The 10,740-nt window shown below is 33.7% G+C and overlaps 5 non-coding genes across 5 annotated transcripts; 3 read left to right on the forward strand and 2 right to left on the reverse strand.

Moving 5' to 3' along the window:
• Nucleotides 1–5,058: 5,058 nt before the first annotated feature.
• Nucleotides 5,059–5,131, reverse strand: Trnak-cuu (transfer RNA lysine (anticodon CUU)). The gene has a single exon. It is a non-coding gene; the product is annotated as a tRNA-Lys (tRNA).
• Nucleotides 5,132–5,990: 859 nt separating this feature from the next.
• Nucleotides 5,991–6,063, reverse strand: Trnak-cuu (transfer RNA lysine (anticodon CUU)). Its single transcript has one exon. It is a non-coding gene; the product is annotated as a tRNA-Lys (tRNA).
• A 2,314-nt stretch (nt 6,064–8,377) lies between these two features.
• Trnak-cuu (transfer RNA lysine (anticodon CUU)) lies at nt 8,378–8,450 on the forward strand. The gene has a single exon. It is a non-coding gene; the product is annotated as a tRNA-Lys (tRNA).
• A 625-nt stretch (nt 8,451–9,075) lies between these two features.
• Trnak-cuu (transfer RNA lysine (anticodon CUU)) lies at nt 9,076–9,148 on the forward strand. Its single transcript has one exon. It is a non-coding gene; the product is annotated as a tRNA-Lys (tRNA).
• A 525-nt stretch (nt 9,149–9,673) lies between these two features.
• On the forward strand, nt 9,674–9,746 carry Trnak-cuu (transfer RNA lysine (anticodon CUU)). Its single transcript has one exon. It is a non-coding gene; the product is annotated as a tRNA-Lys (tRNA).
• Nucleotides 9,747–10,740: the final 994 nt, after the last annotated feature.

Consider the following 10,740-nt stretch of genomic DNA (forward strand, 5'->3'; position numbering starts at 1 on the left):
TTTAAAAAGTCCACGCCTTTTATTGGTCCTTGAAAAACTATTCTTTAAAAAGTCCACGCCTTTTATTGGTCCTTGAAAAAATATTCTTTAAAAAGTCCACGCCTTTTATTGGTCCTTGAAAAAATATTCTTTAAAAAGTCCACGCCTTTTATTGGTCCTTGAAAAAATATTCTTTAAAAAGTCCACGCCTTGTAATGGTCCTTGAAAAAATATTCTTTAAAAAATCCACGCCTTGTATTGGTCCTTGAAAAAATATTCTTTAAAAAGTCCACGCTTTGTATTGGTCCTTGAAAAAACATTCTTTAAAAAGTCCACGCTTTGTATTGGTCCTTGAAAAAACATTATTTAAAAAGTCCACGCCTTGTAATGGTCCTTGAAAAAATATTCTTTAAAAAATCCACGCCATGTATTGGTCCTTGAAAAAATATTCTTTAAAAAGTCCACGCCTTGTATTGGTCCTTGAAAAAATATTCTTTAAAAAGTCCACGCTTTGTATTGGTCCTTGAAAAAACATTCTTTAAAAAGTCCACGCCTTGTATTGGTCCTTGAAAAAATATTCTATAAAAAATCCACGCCTTGTATTGGCCCTTGAAAAAATATTCTTTAAAAAATCCACGCCTTGTATTGGTCCTTGAAAAAATATTCTTTAAAAATCCACGCCTTGTATTGGTCCTTGAAAAATATTCTTTAAAAAATCCACGCCTTGCACTGGTCCTTGAAAACATATTCTTTAAAAAGTCCACGCCTTGTATTGGTCCTTGAAAAAATATTCTTTAAAAAGTCCACGCCTTGTATTGGTCCTTGAAAAAATATTCTTCAAAAAGTCCACGCCTTGCATTGGTCCTTGAAAACATATTCATTAAAAAGTCCACGCCTTTTATTGGTCCTTGAAAAAATATTCTTTAAAAAGTCCACGCCTTGTATTGGTCCTTGAAAAAATCAACGCCTTGTATTGGTCCTTGAAAAAATTTTCTTTAAAAATCCACGCCTCTTATGGTCCCCGAAAAAATTGTCTTTAAAATATCAACGCCTTGTATTGGTCCTTGAAAATTTTTTCTTTAAAAAATCCACGCCCCTTATGGTCCCCGAAAAAATTTTCTTTAAAAAATCCATGCCTCTTATGGTCCCTGAAAAAAATTTCTTTAAAAAATCCACGCCTCTTATGGTCCCTGAAAAAAAATTCTTTAAAAAATCCACGCCTCTTATGGTTCCTGAAAAAATTGTCTTTAAAAAATCCACGCCTCTTATGGTTCCTGAAAAAATTGTCTTTAAAAAATCCACGCCTCTTATGGTCCCTGAAAAAAATTTCTTTAAAAAACCCACGTCTCTTATGGTCCCTGAAAAAAAATTTCTTTAAAAAATCCACGCCTCTTATGGTCCCTGAAAAAATGTTCTTAAAAAAATCCACGCCTCTTGTGGTCCCTGAAAAAATTGTCTTTAAAAAATCTACGCCTATTATGGTCCCTGAAAAAATGTTCTTTAAAAAATCCACGCCTCGTATAGTCCTTGAAGAAAATATTCTTTAAAAAATCCACGCCTCTTATAGCCCTTGAAAATATATTCTCTAAAAAATCCACGCCTTGTATAGTCCTTGAAAAACTATTCTTTAAAAAATCCACGCCTCTTATAGTCCTTGAAAAAACATACTTTAAAAAATCCACGCTTCTTATAGTCCTGGAAACAATATTCCTTAGAAAATCCACGCCTCTTATAGTCCTGGAAACAATATTCCTTAGAAAATCCACGCCTCTTATAGTCCTGGCAAAAAATATTCTTTAGAAAATCCACGCCTCTTATAGTCCTTGAACAACTATTCTTTAGAAAATCCACGCCTCTTATAGTCCTTGAAAAACTATTCTTTAAAAAATCCACGCCTCTTATAGGCCTTGAAAACCTATTCTTTAGAAATTCCACGCCTCTTATAGTCCTGAAAAACTATTCTTTAGAAAATCCACGTCTCCTATCGTCCTTGAAAAACTATTCTTTAGAAAATCCACGTCTCCTATCGTCCTTGAAAAACTATTCTTTAAAAAATCCACGCCTCTTATAGTCCTTGAAAAACTATTCTTTAGAAAATCCACGCCTCTTATAGTCCTTGAAAAACTATTCTTTAGAAAATCCACGCCACTTATAGTCCTTGAAAAACTATTCTTTAAAAAATCCACGCCTCTTATAGTCCTTGAAAAACTATTCTTTAAAAAATCCACGCCTCTTATAGTCCTTGAAAAAACATACTTTAAAAAATCCACGCCTCTTATAGTCCTGGAAACAATATTCCTTAGAAAATCCATGCCTCTTATAGTCCTGGAAAAAATATTCTTTAGAAAATCCACGCCTTTTGTAGTCCCTGAAAAAATACTTTTAAAAAATATATTTCAGGGCCTATCAGAGGAGTGGATTTAAAAAAAAAATTTTTTTTTGATGGTTGCCTATTTTTGGAAAAAATAAAAAAAAAATATTTGTTATGCTGAATAGCACACGTCGGGACCAATTTTATATGCCCTCCATTTTCTGCTGTAGGTCGTCAGACCTCCAACAAAAACTGTGTGAATGTTATACCATACCATTCCATGCTATGTATTTGTTTAGACCATACAATGTCCTATAGAATAAAATGGAACAAAAAAAAAAAAAAAAAAACAAACACACACACACACGCACTCACACATACATATTCATAGCGGAAAAAATAGAAAACTAACACAAATAACATATTCGACATGTAATACAAAGAGACAAGCAGACAGAGAGATAGATGTTACTTTAAAAGGAAATCATGGTCAAAAGGACAAAAACAATAGAATGGGCTCGACGATGCTAGGCTATGGGGCTATGCTCGGATAGCCTTGGCTGGTGTAACTTAAAACCAGTGAATATATCTTTTAGAAAAAAAAAACTAAACTAAAAAAAATGTACTATGATATATGAGTAGAAATATTTGTTTTTTGAATTTTCCCTGTGTATGTGAAACAGAAAAAAATCTCTGCAAAATAAAACACCATTCACATTGTCAGTTTCATGTTCCCTATGTACTTTGGCAAATAGTTTATTGATGCAAACAAGAAAAAAAAAACGTTGATCACATTTCACAGTCCATTGGTCTGTCTAATTTTTTTTTTTTTTTTTTTGGTTTTAATTTTTCCTCCCCCATTTTGCGGAGGAGGCTGAATGTCTGATGTATGAATATTGATTGACCTTTTTTGTCATATATGTGATGAAAATTTGTACAAATGTATGAAAATGTTTTGTTTTTCCTGTTTTGTGTCTCTGACATGCGAAACACTTTGGACATCATTGTAACATTGAAATGAATATTTATATTTGGAATATTGTTTTGTAAGAAGGACGGAGGCGGGAAGAATATGTAAATATTAATGGAAATTATTTTTGTTGTAGGCTATGTTGGGTTTTTTATAATTTCAGAAGCAGAATATGTTCAAGTATGCAGAAAAAAATTGTGTAAAAATATCGTCAAATGGAAAGATAATGGGTACTGCGGTGGGGCATAATTTTTGCTACTAAAGGGTTAGGCATTTCGTGGTTTCAAAATAAAATTCATAGATAAATAACTCTTTCCGAGGTCCACATATGGCGTAGACTTTTTAGAAAAATGGTCCACATAAGGCGTAGATTTTTTAAATAATGTTTTCCAAAGTCAACATGAAGCGTGGATTTTTAATACATAATTTTTAAGGCCTATATAAGGCGGGAGATTTTTAAATAATTTTTTCAAAAGTCAACATGAAGCGTAGATTTTTAATACATATTTTTTTAAGGCCTATATAAGGCGTCGGATTTTTAAATAATTTTTTCCAAATTCAACATGAAGCGTGGATTTTAATACATATTTTGTAAGTGTTATATAAGGCGTGGGATTTTTAAATAATGTTTTCTAAGACCTACATCTTATATAGGATTTTTTTTATACCCTTCACCACACTGTCGTACAGCGTATTACGCCTTTGTCCATATGCTTGTAACGGGCAAAGGAATCGAGATAGACCCATAGTTCCGTTTGAGAATAAGCATAGACTCACTTTCGGAGTCGATTTACGCAGGTCCGTCTGTCCGTCCGTCCTTGTATTTTTGTGAACAAAGTACAGGTCGCATTTATGATCCGATTTTGATGAAATTTGGCACTGTTCACTTATTTGGCCCAATGACGAACCCTATTGAAATTGGAGAAAATCGGTTCAGATTCAGATATATATTTTCTCATATATATTTTCGTCCGATTTATTGTAAATGGTGCCTATATATCTTTCAATTTGCACGTAATTTGGCATAACGTACTGAATTGATGCTAGAGTGATGTCTGCCAAGTTTTGTGAAAATCGGTCCAGATTTAGATATAGCTCCCATATATAGTTTCGCCCGATTAATGTAAATGGTGCAGCAAAGTCCCTATATATCTTTCGATTTGCACGAAATTTTGCATAGCGTACTGAATTGAGTCTAGAATGACGTGTGTTAAGTTTCGTGAAAATCGGTTCAGATTTAGATATAGCTCCCATATATATGTTCGGCCGATTTAATGTAAATGGTGTACCAAAGTCCCTACATATCTTTCGATTTGGACGAAATTTGGCATAGCGTAAATAATTAAGTCTAGAAAGATATGTGTTACGTTTCGTGGAAATCGGTTCAGATTTAGATATTTTTTTAATATACCCATTGTGGTGAAGGGTATCATATAGTCGGCCCTGTCCGACTTTACTAATTTCCTTACTGGTTTTAAATAATTTTTTCTGAGGTCTTATTTGTCTTTCATCGCCTTATATGGACATTAAAAAAATTAATTTAAAAAAACCAACGCCTTGTGTGGACCTTGGAAAAGTGATTTAAAAAAACCTACGCCTTGTGTGGATTTTGGAAAAATGATTTAAAAAATCTACGCCTTATGTGGACGTTAGAAAAATATTTAAATGTGTACCTTGGAAAAAAGTATCATAGAAGACATAGAATTTTAATCGGATCCGGGGTCTCCGGTGCTTAATTCGAGGAATGATAAATTAAATATACACTCTACCTTGTTGTGGAGGCTATAAAAACAATTTGCGCCCAACGTGGGGCTCGAACCCACGACCCTGAGATTAAGAGTCTCATGCTCTACCGACTGAGCTAGCCGGGCATATGATCCGCTACGCAATGGGCACACAATTTCGATTCGATCAATGAAATCTTAGTTAGGAGAGGGCGGGACCATGTACCCTACAACACATCCGATAGAGGAAGTGCTTTAAAAATCGTATCAAAATAACAATCAACAATTTCGATTCGTATCGTATCAAAATAATGTTTGGAGCAATTTCTTTGTAGAGATTAAATTAAATTGTGTAAGATTCGGAATTATATGCAAATTTGGTAGTCATTTGGAAAGTAAATTTGTATATGCGAGCTATATAAAAATATGAACCGAATTATTAGAAATATGGCACAAGTTATACTAGACTCAAATTAGTACGCCACCCTTAATTATCTGTCAATCATACTGCCATATAGTCATGAAATCGATTGTACAGATTTTTATCAAAAACTAGCATACTTCTTTTGGACTCTGTTCCGTACGAAGTGTAAAATTTGAATCTTTGGTGCATCTTCGTGGATTAGGATGAAAATATATGTAGCTGCCATATATATTACCCGATTATTAGTAATAATTTCCAGTCCGATTATTAATAATAATTTCAATAGGGTTCGTCATTGGACCACATAAATAAGCTCTGCCATATTTCATCTCATTCGATTTATAAATGTGACCTGTACATGGTTTACCATATGTTATAGACATGGACGAATTTTTTATTCTCTTCATCAATATTTTATTCAAGAACATTTTATAATTAATAAAATCGAATTGGTATCCGGTAAATATTTCGAGATTTTTTAATCGGAATCACAAATTTAATATACACATCACCTTAATGTAGAGAGTACAAACATTATAAACAAATTCTACTTCTTTGAAAACACATAAAAAATTTTATTTGCGCCCAACGTGGGGCTCGAACCCACGACCCTGAGATTAAGAGTCTCATGCTCTACCGACTGAGCTAGCCGGGCATGTATTTGCTTTGGAACTAGACACACACACACACACAAAATACTAATTCTAAAAATAGAAATCAAAAGAACATTGCTGAAGATTAGGTAGAACGAAGGAAATCATTGTGTGCTCACTTAATATTCAGAGTGGCAGTATCGCCATGTGATTGTGGCGATCACTTCGAAGAAGTCAACCCAACATAAATGTGTCGGCAGTGAAACAATTTGTCTATCTATCTGACTGTCTGTCAGTAAGTGTAACAAACGTGTTGTTGTTGTTATGTGTTTGATTTGAAATAAAATTATTCAGTGATTTTATTGTGGCAGCATAGAACATTTATAGAATTCTAATAAGTTGATATGGTTCACACAAAGAGATCTAGGTTGATCGAATTAAATTTTGAAATAAAATTATAATTTTAATAATTTCAAATATTTGTTTATAGAATCGTGATTGTTTTGTTTTCACGTTCGCTGTGAAGAATGAAACGTATTTGGAATTTCAATGTTATGAAAAAAATCATATAGAGTATGTTCGATAAGGGAACAACAAGCATCTTGAGTTCGTGCTTCATTTTTATACCCTACACAACTATGTTGTCAGGGTATTATAGCTTTGTGCAGCCCCAAAAGTTTGTAACGCCGCGAAATATTGGACCTAGACCCACCTTTTAGTATACCGATCGTCATATCTCGACTAGCTGAGTCGATATAGACATGTGTGTCCGTCCGTCCGTCTGTCCATTATAATTTGTAAACACGATACAGGCCACAGTTATGGACCAATCTTCACGAAATTTTGCATGTAGGATGGGTTCGGGCCAATGAAGACCCCTATTGTTTTTGGGAAAGAACAGTTAATATTAAGGGGATGGAATGGACCAAATATTAAATTTTTGTCGATTTTTCTGATCGCTCCAGAGGCCGCAATAATGGCCCCAACATCGTGAAATTGTGCATGGAGAAGGGGATCGGGCCAAAGAATAAGCACGCCTGTTTTCATAAAGATCAGTCGATATTTAGCGGGTCAAATGGACCCTGACTTTTGTGTGAAAAATGACAAAATTTGTATTCTATAGCGTTTATATTTACCCCTGAAGGACATAGACCGGAAAAGTTTATATTATATCCAAGAGGAGTGGTTGACCTTTAAATTAATACCAATTATATTGTTGTATATGCACGGATGTGGGAGTTACACCTAAATATTTACAGGTATCTCCGTATTCGTATATTATTTAGTGAATCATTATCACTCTACAGAGGGGAACTATAGCGCTGATCGCTTTGAAATGTTCCATGAGGTTCCAGTTACGGCCAAGGACAACGCCTATAATTTTCGGCGATGACCAGACAATAATTTAGGGATGAAGTGGACCGAAGAATTTAATTTGTTTGTGTTATTTTCGAGTCGATCTATAGACAACAAATGAAAGCCGAACATCACAACACAACCCACGGTGAAGGGAATCTGGACAATATATGTACTGAATACTCGTAATATTCGGAAAATATGTCAGTGTAAGGAAGAGGTGCTGTTTACCTCTAATCGGGTAAAAGGGTGCAAATATCACGAAATATTGCCCAAGCTCGGAATATACATTTGTTATAGTATAACCTTTGTTATAGTATAACCTCCATATAAAAATACCTCCAAATAATCGGTATTCTAATAATTTTTTGGGTATCAATCATGTTCCACTTTTTAGGGTATCCCCATCGGGTTCCCCACATTATTCGACATTTTTGTGTTTTTAGAATCAATAGAATCAGCTGTAATTAAGAATTTTGGATTTACGTTGGGCATTAAAATTTGTCTGTTTCGGTGTAGGCCTCGTATACTGGTACAACCCAATATATGGTATATCGTTGGTTATGGGCACATGTTTCCATATAATTGGTTGTAAATTTTAATATTGGATCGTGATATGGTACTATATCTTCCTACTAAAAAATCTCAATATTGGTCTACCTTTTTGCGAAGTTTCATATAACACTACAACCCAAAGTTCGGTATTTTGGGGAAGCTTGAGCACGTGTTTTAACCAATTTAGGAGCAATTTAATATTATGGATTCCTATTGGATAGAAAATGTACCAAGCAAAACTGATCATTAATTAAATCATAGAAGGTGTGATTACGTTTTCCAACTTCAGAGGCAAAAACATAGCCCCATATAAATGCCCCGATCGACTTAAGGAATTTTGAATGTGCATCATAATTTCGGTGATCCAAATTTTATCGACCTTTTTACTTGCTTTAGAATTACTTACTGCTAATTAGCAAACTCACATAGGATAACAAAGCCATACATATAAGAAAATACTTCAACGCCCGGCTAGCTCAGTCGGTAGAGCATGAGACTCTTAATCTCAGGGTCGTGGGTTCGAGCCCCACGTTGGGCGAAAGATAATGATTTTGTTTCAAAAGGAATCCGAAGATTCTTGATCTGGACAAACTTTGCTGTGTCCCCTGACAATAGAACAATTTGGAGGAAAATTTGATCCTGGGTGATAATCATCGATCGGCCATCGGACGGACCATTCCTATATATATTCCCCACCAAAGCTATTTGAAATTCGGAAATAATATTCCTAAAAATAACTTGGAAATATATTATAGTGCATAGCTTGTTTAGAATTCGAATACCTTTTAATATTCCATGCAACAAGTTGAGGATCATCTTCATATCTAACATCTTTACTGCTCGGTTAAACTTTATAAGGCTCCATGCACTCTTCGCCGACTTTAAAAATGTATTATTTGAAGCAGAAATAAATTTAAAAAAAATATTTGTATATATAAGTCAACAGTGCTATAATTATGATTTTGTGAAATAAATTTTAATTTTCTGTTTTATTTTTATATATAAGTCAACAATACTATTATTATGATATTGTAAATAAATTTAAGTTTTTATTTCGTTCTAGTAGTTTTAATGCAATATTAAACCTTATAAATATGTCATGATCATACCGAAAATATTATGTGTGTTATTGGCATAGAAAAATACTATGCAGTTGTATCAACGCCCGGCTAGCTCAGTCGGTAGAGCATGAGACTCTTAATCTCAGGGTCGTGGGTTCGAGCCCCACGTTGGGCGAAAAACAATAATTTTGTTCGTTAACTAATGCAATTGAATTAAATGAATGTGGATCCAAATCCCCGTCATCATCCTTACATCTCTGAAATCTATAAAAATTGTATCCTGAAATGATATTGTATATATAAAGGTATGGATCCAATTGAATACTAAAATGAAAATTATATTGTAAACACAAAAGGAACACCACCCACCAAGAATAGAGATTACGAAATGATTAATCAAATAAATAATGTTCCGGTTCTACATGGACTTTTTAATGATACTCTACATAATAAATATCTAAGTTGATGCCTAATACTGAAATATTTAAATACTAAATATACAAGAAAATATTTTTCTCCAGTACAATACTATACATTGACTAATTTCTTCATAATTTTATGTTTACGAAACTGACCATCCTGGTTGAAAGGAAAACGTTTGACAGAAGAAAATGAATGAGGATTTCTCCTGTCATGGAATCATAGTTTACAAACAATTTCTCAAAAACAGTGTAATTTGTAATAATAAGATATCACATATGCCCGGCTAGCTCAGTCGGTAGAGCATGAGACTCTTAATCTCAGGGTCGTGGGTTCGAGCCCCACGTTGGGCGCAAAGTCATTTTTTTATACCCTTCACCCCACTGCAGTACAAGATATTATGTCTTTTTGCATATGTTTGTAACATGTAAAAGCAATCGAAATAGACCCATGGTTCCCTTTGAGAATATGCATGTTTATATGTTTTGTTGGAATCGGTTCAGATTTGGCTATAGCTCCCATATATATAGTATATATATCATATATATATATATATATATCATTTAAGTGAATGATGCACCAAACTCCCAATATTTGGCCGATTGGCACAAAATTTTCCATAGAGTTCTGAATTAGGTCCAGACTGATGTTTGCGAAGTTTTGTTAAAATCGGTTCATATTTAGATATAGCTCCCATATATAGTTTCGTCCGATTTTTGGTGAATGATACACCAAACTCCCAATATTGCCAATTCCAATTGTCAACTCCATAGCGTATATATCATCTTAATCATGTTCACAAATCCAGTGGATTATATTTGACGTATGGAATTGACATTTGAGATCGATTGGATTTCGAATGGAATCTATGATACACAAGGAAATAACATAGACCCATAGTTATTTCTGAGAATATGCATAAAATCCCTTTCTAAGTCAATTTATACATGGTCATCTGTCTATATGTGTATTTAAAATTTTAAAAATCGCATTTTTGATAATAATTGGATGAAATTCGGTATAGTATGTCAGTTGAAATAACGATAGAAATTTCAATATTTAAGTTGAATCTTTGAAGTTTTGCATTGATATTATTCCTACGATGTTTGAAGTACAAAGGAATATCGGTCTGCAACATAGAATAGATTTAATGCTTTGGACTGTAATGGTTTTTGGATGCTGACATAAAGACTCTAGTTTGGCATTTCTGCGAAAAGGAGGTTCATCTGCACAGAAAATAATGTCTTAATGTTTTTAATTTTTTTTAGCCATCTAGCTGGATTTTTCAAAAAGTCTTGGTTCGCCATATCGGTATTTTGGAGACACCACATAATGTTCGCTCTTTTG

The sequence above is a fragment of the Musca vetustissima genome, unplaced genomic scaffold (assembly GCF_032173495.1).
Source record: "Musca vetustissima isolate MV318-11 ecotype Yass unplaced genomic scaffold, APGP_CSIRO_Mvet_v1 utg70473, whole genome shotgun sequence".
NCBI lineage: Eukaryota > Metazoa > Arthropoda > Insecta > Diptera > Muscidae > Musca > Musca vetustissima.